The sequence below is a fragment of the Perna viridis genome, chromosome 9 (genome assembly GCF_037379345.1).
Source record: "Perna viridis isolate PV_CMFRI_1.1 ecotype Kerala chromosome 9, ASM3737934v1, whole genome shotgun sequence".
In the NCBI taxonomy this organism is placed as follows: Eukaryota; Metazoa; Mollusca; class Bivalvia; order Mytilida; family Mytilidae; genus Perna; species Perna viridis.
The window spans coordinates 37,400,725-37,412,392 of NC_142453.1; the positions used below are offsets into that span (position 1 = coordinate 37,400,725).

Below are 11,668 nucleotides of genomic sequence, written 5' to 3' on the forward strand. Positions count from 1 at the left end.
TGTTTGAATTGAAAAATTCCTAAAGAAAGGTAATCATTTCTTGTAAATACGTGCACAGGTTCGATGAGTTAAACACAGGGCCTAATCTAGATAGCAATGGCAAGAACAATTTTTTAGTTTTAATTTATTACCAACAAAAATCCACATCAAAGTGAGCACAAATAAGGAGAACTTTTTTGCTCATTTCTCCCTTGAGATTAGGCCCTTGTTCAATTTCCTCCGGTCTGCGGGATTCATTTCTACTTCATGCATCTCCAAACCTACGGTAAATTTTGAAGTGTGGTCCCATTCGTGCTTTGAATCATCGAATATTGATAATCAGTGATTCTCAGTGGAGTTTATGTTTTGTAAGAAATGCTAATTTAAGTGTAAAGTGTTAAGAAATTTGAAGCCATAAACGTACGTGTACAGCCAGGAATACCAAAAGCAATAGTACAATAGAAGATCCAAACATACATTGATAAATGGACTGTATAAATATGCACTGCATTAAAACAAATTGTTATTCTCTAAATTGACTAAGTTTTGATCGGTTTATTTATCTTACAATTTGGTTACATGAATGTTTTTGATTACTTTGATGTCTTCCTTGACTCAGTGCATTAGCACTTTGATTAAAAAACTATTGGAAGACTAAAGATTATGATAGCTTGAACCCTTCAGATAGATTCACTTGAACCCAATTTCCGCACTCCGACAACTTTGACAACTTGACGTCCAAATTTGGTTTCTGTAAATTTATGTACATACTTTTTGTTCTTTTCATTGACTTGCTGTGCACCTTATCCCATCTAAATCAGTCGTGCATTCTTCCAAGTCAGGGTTTTGAGTCCACCCTCGCTCCCTCAAACCCTTGACATCACTCATTCATATTTAGCGGGTATCGTCCAGCGCCATCTAGTGAGTTACCTAAATTTAACCCGGATCCAAAATCCAATTAAATCACTCGTAAGGTCTCAGTATCGTATTAATTTTCCCATAGACTTCTAAAGTGAAGTGCATATTTTTAGGATTTTTTAAAAAATATGTAAATTGATTCAATAAAACTTTCACTTATGTAGCATTTCTAAGGACATGTGAAAAAATAATTTCCCGCAAAGAAAATAGGGTGAGTCCACGAAGATCGGACAGAAAAGTAGTCTCGAACTATAAATAGCCATTTTCCCTACTTTCACTTTCGTTTTGCACTCACCAAACCAACCTTTTCAGTGGAACATTTTTATGATATTATGTTAGATTTTCTTTTAAAAAAGTTCTTCATCTTACAGTGTGATGTTTGCTCTATTTTATAAGCCATTGTTCATATCTTTTGACAAAATATTAGTTTGTAGAGAGGCAAAAAGAAAATGCACTATATTTTTATAGCATCCATGTTTTGACGTACACCTGCTCAGGGATATGCAATACGATACTGGTACCGTAATGGAAACTCTTCGATATAACGTACAAAATGGCTACATACACATAACGTCATTTTTTTTTTCGCTAAAAACTCTAAACTGAATCTACAGTTATCATTTTTTTTGTCATATTGAATTATTAGTGACATCTTAGAACTATCAGTTACTCGTATCATTGTTTACCTTTCCACAGACATTTTATGTCAAATCAATTTTCATTGGTGATGGCAGGAGTTTGAGGGAGCGAGGGTGGACTCAAAACCCTGACTTGGGAGGATGTCAGTCGTGGTACAGGAAAAACATTACGATTCACTGTCATTTTATGTGTATTGTATGATTTTGTATACTAAATTTGTATATCATATGTATTTTTTGTCTTGATATATGGCCATTCTCAGTACCTGTGTGACAAGACAAGTGTCTCGTAGTTAATGTGTATTGAAATACAAGTTTACAGAATGATAATTGGCCTTTTTCGTGTTTATAATTCACATAGTGGTAAACGTAAACTTCGATGTTCTGAATAATATTATGTTTACATGATTATTTTATCCAAGGACAAGTTAGTTGGTTTTAGTTATACTTCGTATTGGATGATATACCATTGGTTGATACTCCCAAGCGCATTTTACAAGAAAATTGTACAACAAACAACTGTAACATGAACCGTAGTATAGACAAACAGTCATTATTTGATTTGTATATGTTTAAATGTGTTTTTATGTCATGTTCTCTGCATATTATTGTACATAGGTTGTGTAGAATCAAATCCTGGTCCAACTTTTGATCGTCAATTGAATCGCAGTGATCTATCATCAACAATAAAAAAAATACTGTATGGTACATTCTACATTTCCCCTAATAGTAACCAGGATACACGGGCTGACTTGGAGACATCTTTTGGGATGGCCACAAATGACAATCATATTGATTATGTATTAATTAATGGGGATTTTAATGATAACCAACTTGATAATAAATGTACGAAGGTTAAAAAAATGTTGACCCACTTAAGTCTTCTTCAATCGATAGATCAGCCGACTCACTTCACTGAAATGTCGTCATCATGTATTGATCTGATTGCTAACAGCTTATTATATACCGGTGTAAGCCCACCTCTTTTAGATCAAACTCGTCATCACTGCCCAGTTATTGGTATTTTGAATGCTTCAAAATAAGAAAAAGCACATCATTTAAAAGGAAAGTATGGATATATGACCGGGTGGTTATAATGAATTAAATAGATTATTATCTGAAAATAATTGGGATCAAATATGTCATAGTAATAACGTTGATGAGATAGCAGGTAAGATAACCGAATCAATTTTACTTGCTGCTGATAAATCTATACCAAGTAGAATAGTGACATTTCGTAAGGGGGGTCCTCGTTGGTTAACAACTCATATTCGTCGAGAAATTAGGAGAAAAAATAGGCTACAAACTAAAGCTAAACGTCTCAATACACCTGGGCACTGGGATAGATTTAGGAAAATACGAAACGATGTGAATGCCCTAATACGTAAAGCAAGAGATGATTATAATAATGATTTAATAAAAAAAAGCTTGTTAATGAAAATTGCTCCACTACTAATTGGTGGAAAATTGCATAACAGTTGACAGGGATTAAAGGTGATGAAAATAGCATTCCCCCGCTTTTAGTCAATGATAATTTTGTCTTTGACGAATGCGCCAATGCGAACGAATTTAATAAATATTTTGTTTCATAGGCCAACGTTGATGACACTGAGGCTCAGCTTCCTAATTCTAATCTGTATTTATTTAATAACCATTTAGACCACTTAGTTCTTCAGGAATCAGAAGTAGAAGATGTTCTTAAAATATTAAATCCGTTGAAGTAATCTGGCCCAGATTTTATTAGCCCTCGTCTGCTTAAAGTATCAGTTGGAATCTTAAAATATCCACTTTGTAGATTCTTTAATTTATCACTAGAAAATGCAGTATATCCTAACAAATGGAAAAGGGCTAATGTAACCCCCATATTTAAAAGTAATAATTCCACTGATGTTAAAAATTATCGACCTATTTCACTCTTAAGTATAATTTCTAAGGTCATGGAGCGCTGTGTTTACAAACATGTACATAATCATTTACTTGAGAATAATATCATAACTTTTTTTTCAATTCCTTATTAACTTTAAACTTTACAGTTTATCAGTATAAGGTGAACAAAAAATATATAATGACATATAGACGTCAGAAATTATTGTCACAATATTATATAGATGCGTTTCTTATTGTAAATGCATGACATAAATATTTGCCTAAGTTGCATAACTCTTTTGTGTTTTCAACAGCTAGTAGTTGAACAAGTTTAAAGGCGGAAGGCCTAGACCAATAATACTTTTTTATAAATCTTTTACGTAAATCAATATAACAATTACATTGTAAAATGAAGTGAAACTCAGCCTCAATTACATTCATTTGACACATATTACAAAGCCTAGTATCTCTACTACTATTATAATACCGCCCTGTTTCAATAAGCAGGTTGTAGGCAGACAATCTGATTTTAGTGATATATTTACGATAAACAACAGGAATAACACATTTTTTCAAATAAAATTGAAGTTCAACATCAGAAACTACGTATTTATAAATTCTACCTTTTGAAGTAGCATCTAATATAGAGTAAAGATCTTGTTGAGCATGAACAAACAAACGTTTTTTTGATATCATAAACAAAACTTATCTAAAGTAATATCAAATTGATTGTCCCACAGGTAATATAAACCTATACGATATAATATTTGCTTAATACATCGTGCCCAGTTGTTATGATTGGCACAATTATCTACCAATTCTTTGTAGCAAGACTGCAAAATACAGTTGTCACTTTTCAAAATTTTATACCACAATTTTATCATTCTAAAATAACGTTCATATTGTAAAGGATATCTTCCAAGTTCATAATAAATCATGACGTTACATGTTGTCCTTTTCACTCCAAGTATCATCTTACAATAATCTAAATGTACTTTTTCAACCATTGGGGCTTTATGTGCACCCCATATTTCACAACCATACACTAATACACTAACTACGTAAGTGTCAAATTGATTCACCATAGTAAAAACATTCAAAAATAAAGATGATGTAGTTTTTCGTAAGCCAAACATGGCTTTTCTACCCTGTTCAGCACAATGCCTTTGTGTTATAAGAAATTTACAATTGTAATGCAACAATACACCCAAATAACAGAATTTGTCTACAATATCCAATCTATTACCATTATAAAACCATTCCTCTTGAGCTCTAACAGCTCCACCTCTACGAAATATAACTATCTTAGTTTTCCTTATGTTAACAGTAATACCCCATTTTTCTGTATAGTTCGACAAAATGTTAAGCATATTTTGCAACCCATTAATTGATTCAGACATTAAAATCATACAATCAGCATACATTAATAAGAAAAGTGTAATATTTTGAAATTCTAGTGGTGTAATACCTTCTGAGATAAACTCGAGCTCAAAATCATTAACATAAAATGAAAATAAAATAGGTGAAAGAACTTCACCTTGCATGACACCTAAACTATTGGTGAAAAAATCAGAATTAAACCCATTATAGTGAATACATGTTCTAACATTATTATACATGGATTTCAGAACTGTAAGTAATTTTCCTCTAATTCCCAATTTAGCAATTTTATACCATAAACACATGCGATCTATTGAATCGAACGCCTTCTTATAATCTACAAAACAACAATATAACTAATAAGCAATCGGGTTTTACTAAAGGAGACTCCGCGGTTAATCAATTAGTAAGCATGACCAACGAATTTGGGCAAGCATTGGACAGCGGCTAAGAAATTAGTATGATCTTCTGCGATATGAGCAAAGCTTTCGACAGGGTCTGGCATAAGGGTTTATTATTTAAATTAAAACAGACTGGAATTGAGGGTAATCTTCTAAATTGGTTCAAAAATTATCTAGAGGGAAGGTCTCGAAGGATAGTCGTAAATGGTTCTTCGGAATGGTTACCCATTGGCGCTGGAGTTCCTCAGGGTTCTATTTTTGGTCCCCTGTTATTTATCAATGATATAGTAACTGATATAAAAGCAAACATCAGATTATTTGCGGATGATACCAGTCTCTTCCTGGTAGTCGATTCCCCTAACGACACAACTCCCATACTTAATGACGACTTAGTTAAAATTCATAAATGGTTTAAACAATGGTTAGTTAACTTCAACGCCAGAAAAACAGAGACTATTACTATTTCTCGGGAAAAAACAATAAACCTGTTCACCCCACGTTATATTTGAATAATCAGTCAATTCAGTCTGTAGACAATCATAGGCATCTTGGTCTAAAGATTTCGAATAACTGCTCTTGGCATGGACATACCGATTACATTGTCAAAAACGCGTATAACCAATTAAATGTTCTAAGGAAATGTAGAATGATTATTGATAGATTTACTTTCGAAAAGTTATATATGTCTTTCATTCGACCTATTTTAGAATATGCCGATGTCATTTGGGATACTCAAAGTCAAACTTTGATAGATAAGTTAGAAAATGTTCAAATTGGTGCAGCAAGAATTGTTACTTTACAAAAACTGTATGAAGAAACTAAATGGGAAACTTTTGCCTCCAGACGTAAAACTCATAAACTTGTTCTTTTCCATAAAATGTTAAATAACAAAACACCCAATTACCTATCAGATCTTGTCCCTCATACAACTGCAAACCGCCACAATCATAGTACTAGACAAGCAAATAATATAGCTAACATTTTTACTCGCACTAATCTTAACGTAGACTATTTTTACCTTCAACAGTAAAACGAATTAGATGTAAATGTCAAGTCAGTAGATTCTACTGCAATCTTTAAGCGCCTGATAAAGTACCAGCTTACTATTATACCGGTACAAGATTAGGACAAATACATTGTACTACATTTACGACTGCGATTGAATTCTAGCGCCCTTAATTCCCATTTATTTTTTAAAAATCTTGTCAATTCACCTACTTGTACTTGTGGCGAAATTGAAACCACTAATCACTTTTTATTCCACTGTCCAAAATATCGAACTCTAAGAACTGAACTTCTAGCCTCGCTAGCTGAAATCCCTGTTGAAATCAATACCAATCTCCTAATCTTTGGATCTAACTAACTGAATGATGATCAAAACATTGCCATTTTTTAACTCCACTCAGTTGTATATTATCATAAGTAAGAGATTTACTTGACTGTTTTGTATATTTTAAAACTACCATTCACTGTACTTTTGCACCCTCTCTTTTTCATCTTCATTTACAATTTCATATTGTATACCAAAAATCTAACTTTTCATCATATTTTATTTAATTGTTCTTAAATATTATTAGAGTACGAGCACGCACTATTTATACAAATTTGTTATTTATTTACCTAGGAAACGGATTTATAAAAGCTTAAAGCTTGTTTCTGAATCCTTTGCTTACATTGTATTTATGTTATTATACTATTGTTTGAATTTCTAAATAAAATATGTTTACACTGAAATTTTTTTTATCACTTTAACCACTGAAAATATTGAAATTATATCCTAGTTTCGGGGATTTGATACATCGAATCTATCAATAATGCTGTGTGTCTTATAGGGGAATTTACGTTATTTCATTGTTTCTGTTTATCTTGCTTCCATGTAAGCTTTTCTGTTTGGAAAGTCACTTTGGCAGGTGTTACTTTGTGAGGGACAGGGACTCGGCGGGAGGGACCTTAAACAAACCAAATTAACTTATAGTTCACATCTTTACTCTTGTCACCAGCCAGGCGCGGATCTAAGGACTGGCGTACCGGGCGTACGCCCCACCCCTAAATCGATAAGAACATTAATAAGACACTAACTTTGAGCAGTATTTTATTCTTTAAAATACTTATTTCCAAATGTAAGTTACTGAGTAAAAAGCTTATTTAAAGAAACACTCTTATCTTAAACATGAATGCTTTAAAAGCATAAATTATTATTAAAATCATTCAATATAAATAAGCACCTTAAATAAACCAAATTCACTGTAAGTCACATCTTTTACTCTTGTCACCAGCTAAGTGACAAGAGTACTTTGCGTCCAACTTAAATAGTGAACTGGTATGGTGCCTTTTAAGCCAAAGTGTACATTGTCCGAAATATTTAATATCCGTATTAAAATTTTCCAACAAGTATTTTATTTCCTAATGAAGTTTAAGTCAATAAAACTAAGACTTTTTGCCCTTAAGAATTATGTAATATTGTTTTGATTCAGCAATACTCATTTTATTTGCCCGGAGGCTATTTTATAAACTTTCCTGTTGAGTATTTTTATCTTAATTATCAATTTTATTACTTATCAGTTTTGCCAATAACAACATGAACCTTATTAATATCCATAACTGACATTTATCATTGAAAGGAATCAAATCTAAAATTACCGAATATATTAATTTAAAATAAAACATTATTTCTTAATTCGGAAATTCTAATTTAAACAAAGCTCTCATTTAAAAATTAAAAATCTTTCAGTTCATTTAATTCGTAATTTACACCCAAATTTCAACCTTATATACCCAGAAGAATTTGAGATATATGATAATACAGACAATGTGAAATCTGATATCTTGACCTACACTTAGAGATTGATGGTAAAGGAAAACTATTGACCAAACTATACGACAAACGTGGTGACTTTTTACTCAGAATTGTCAACTTTTCTTTCATCTGTGGCAACATCCCTTCAGATTATGGATTATACGTTATGCCAGAGCTTGCCGAAACTACGCAGACTTTTTGTATCGCGCTAGACTTCTTATAATTAGACTTCTGGAACAGGGTTATGTTGCTGCAAGATTGAAGTCATCACTACAGAAGTTTTATGGTCGTCATCACGAACTCGTGGATCGTTACGGTGTATCCATCTGATCATGAAAACTGATTTATGACCAACTCGGCGGGTGTTTCTAGGAAAGCAGAGGACGCTTACCCTACCGGTGCACCAGGTCCATGCTTCCAGTTTTTTTTAGTGGAGTCCGAGTTGCTCATTTACTTTTATTACTTTGTATGTATAATTTTAGTTACTTTATGTTCTTTGTTGTGTGTGTCTGTTTTCCATGTCTGGTCTTTGTCCCTGGATTACATTCTTTGGATTTCCGCTATAATCTTGGTTCCCTTGATTACTCTTTGATTTCCGCTAGAATCTTGGTTCTCTTGCTTACTCTTTTACTGGCTGATTATTTGGAATCTAATTTTAACATAAGGTCTTCAATGTATACTTTTTACCAACTTTTTTTCTTGATTGTGTGTGACAAACTAATACAAATCAAGCATGAATGGTTGTTTATGTTGTTATATTAAACTACATTGGGTGTATGCTTAATGTTTTTAACACGATATGCCCGCAAAAGCCGTGTGATTAGGCAATAAAATTATTTATGTTTGTAAACGATCATTTCAAGTGTGTTTGCTTGTTTGGTTTCGGTTTTGATCTTTGCTTGTAATCGTTTATATTATTTAGTTTGAAATAAACTGTTTAACACATGCAGTTTCAGACGATAGTGTCCATGCTGACATTGCATTCTTTTGCAACATTCATCTTGTTTATCAGAGAGATCGTGCTCATTCCTTCGTGTGTATATTGGAATGTTACTTATTCGGTTGTATTTGATATTTGTATAGTATTTGTAATCGTGTAGTCTGATAACATTTCTAAAAGATTAAATAAACAATTTACTTTAAACAAGTACTATCTTTAAGAAAAAAAGAGAGTCGACACAGTAATTTTTTTCTTCTTACTTATAATTTTCTACACCACATTCAGGAAGTAACACGTACGGGGCGCCGAATGGAACTTTTGTGGTTTTGTACTCAAAATTCAATTTTGTACAGACAGAAGTGAATTTTGTTCAACAAAAATGAGTTCAGATTAACAAAAGTTATAACATACTACATATTTAAATTTTGTCATACAAAGTAGTCTGTCAGTGGACAAAAGTTACTTTTGTCATGACAAATTTCATTCTTGTATCACGGACTTTACCTTTGTTACCTTATTTGAATATTGGGTAACAAAAGTCAATTTTGTATGTAAATTAGTTTAGTTTGGATTCTGTGAACTAATTTGCATACAAAACTGAGAAATATTATGACAAAATTAAATTTTGTCACAAAATTCAACTTTGTGTTTATTAAATGGAATTCTGACATAACAAAATCACTTTTGCATGCAATTTAACACAAAATTCACTTTTGCGTCACAAAACTCAATTTTGTGCCACAAAAGTCTATTTTGTGTCACAAAAATCAGTTTTATGTCAAAGAATTCATTTTAATGTGTGAGACAAAATTAAATTTTGTGAGACAATTTTGTATGCAAATTAGTTTACAGAATCCTTTGGATATGCAAATGAATTCTCTCATCACGATTTTGTAAGAAGGCTCCTCGTTCGATATAGTAACCGCAGGTCTCGCAGACGCAGGTTTCCGATTACTTCGAGCAAGGGCATATCATATGAGTGATGAGCTATTCTGCAAAAGTAAGTACTACCTAATAAAGTATTACTTACTTTTGCAGAATAGCTCATCAGCCATATGACATTCCCTTGCTTGAAATAATCGTAAACCTGCGAGGCCCGCGGTTATTATAGCCAATGAGAGGCCGTCTTACAAAATCGAAATGAGAGAGAATTCATTTGTATATACAAAGGATTCTGTAAACTAATTTGCAAACAAAATTGACTTTTGTGACAGAATTGAATTCTATGAAAATAAGTTAATATTTGCATATCTATGTGACAAAATTGAATTTTGTCATATAAAAAATAAATTTTGCCATGACAAAAATGATTTTTTTTTCATCAAAAAATGAATTTTGTCATTACAAAATTTAAGTGATCATAAAGCATGTCTGTATAATGTAGTTTTGTACGACAAAAATGATTTTGTTATGACGGAATTCAATTTTGTTTACACGAAATTGATTTTGATTACAAAAAGATGAAGTTCCATTCGGCGCCCCGTAACACGTGGCACACAATTTTAATTTTCGATGCATTTTTTTTGTGCAAAATATGGACACAAATGAGTAAATGATATCCTGGGCTCTCCTTTATAAATTTGAGGAACGACTCATAAAAAATATTATTAACCAAATAATATGCTTTTTAAAATGCAACACTATATTATGCATTGACTATATGGTATAAAGCCATTCGTATCTTTTATGAGTAAATGTTTCTCACATTCTACGTAGATGACTAAATATGCACGAGAGTTTTTATCCATCGTGCGGTGATCAAAATTTCTGCGCGACATTTTGCCATATTGTATTTTCCGATTTTTCTACAATTTTCATGGGAGAAGCCGATTCTTCTTCAGCCTAATCTTACATGCTGGGGTTGTCAGGCTATAATACGGAAAACCTGATCGCAAACCATAGTGGTGCACCGTGTTTGGAAAGATGCCATGTTCCTCGCATGTTAAAGAACCCTGCTGTGGTATTCTATAGGAGTAGGAGCCTTTGCGCTCCGCCACAGGAGGCTAAATTGCCCGACCCTACTCATCCCTCCCTTTTTCTTGTGGCAATCAAAACGTGTCGACCCTATTGTCCTTGTGTCCTATCCCTTTTTCATTTCATCATCATCATTTCATGTTCATTTTATCATCCACTTCATGCTCATCGCCTGGATATAGCTGAAATATTGCTGCTCGGGCGTTAAACCCTAACAATCAATCAATCAATCAATCAATCAATCGGACGATGTTCACGCAGTGGCAAATAAAAGATTAATCGCGTCTTCCCAGTTACTAAAATATCTACCTTGTTTTGCACGTCATTGCCCATTCCGTGCAGGTAAAAATATATTTCGAGGACGCAATGTTAAGTTAACTACTTGTTTTGTTAAGCCAGAGAAAAGACTTTTTGTAGTTTTCTTACAGCCCAGAGAAATAAGCCACATATTTTATACCATTTGTATGTTAATTAAAACAATTATGTACTAAGGTAACAGTTAGACAGAATAATTCACCATCATCAATATGTTAAATATTTCTTTTGAAATATCATGATTGCATATTTTAGTACGTTGCACAAAAAGTATCATAAAAGCACACTTATAGAAGAAGAAATGACAGAAGTCTCAAACTAAGGACAATCCACAAATAAAACAAAGCCAGTGACACTATAGGAACAACAGACAAAAACAAATTACACAACACAAAGAACTGTAAAACATATACAGGAAAATGAACAGCACAAACTATACTAGAACGACTGTACAATCAGG

At 32.7% G+C, this 11,668-nt stretch overlaps 1 protein-coding gene across 1 annotated transcript in view; it reads right to left on the reverse strand.

The window, feature by feature from the left end:
- The window catches only part of LOC148608258 (uncharacterized), a 29,415-nt gene extending 28,546 nt beyond the window's left edge, over positions 1–869 (reverse strand). The window contains exon 1 of the mRNA XM_088546291.1: positions 751–869. The gene's annotated coding sequence lies outside the window, so the exon portion shown is untranslated. The remainder of the gene's footprint in view (positions 1–750) is intronic.
- Positions 870–11,668: the final 10,799 nt, after the last annotated feature.